Genomic DNA, 516 nt, shown 5'->3' with positions numbered 1-516 from the left:
TGCAATACATTTTACACTAGGGAAGAAATCCTTCAACTGTTTCCGGTCCCAGATATAACCGGTATCTGTTTTGTAGCCAATGAAATTAAAATACTTTCAAGAAAGCATTGATATTTTTCTTGCCTTTCCATTGAACGGAATATATATGCAGTAAAATTACAATAAACATAATTATACCGGTAACTGGTATGAGGGCTGAAAGTCTAATTTCATAAACAGTAGCAGGAGACTGACAGTTTTAGTGACAGGCCATCAACAGGACATCCAAGTAAAAGGTAAACTACACTCAGAGCCATATATACCCAATTAAGGTAGTTTAGGGGGGACAAACCTTCAGATTGAAAACCATTCTGATCCATTTTCCACTGGGAGAGATGATCTCACAAATAAACTTTCTAAAAACAGTTCAACTTTCTGTAACTGTTGTAATTTGATCAATAGAATATACACATTTAGGGGAAACCATTTTCCATTTAAATATGTGTATTTAAAAGGGGATGATCACAGCCATGTAAC

The sequence above is a fragment of the Oncorhynchus tshawytscha genome, linkage group LG17 (assembly GCF_018296145.1).
Source record: "Oncorhynchus tshawytscha isolate Ot180627B linkage group LG17, Otsh_v2.0, whole genome shotgun sequence".
NCBI classification, from domain to species: domain Eukaryota; kingdom Metazoa; phylum Chordata; class Actinopteri; order Salmoniformes; family Salmonidae; genus Oncorhynchus; species Oncorhynchus tshawytscha.
This window is presented reverse-complemented; position numbering follows the sequence as displayed.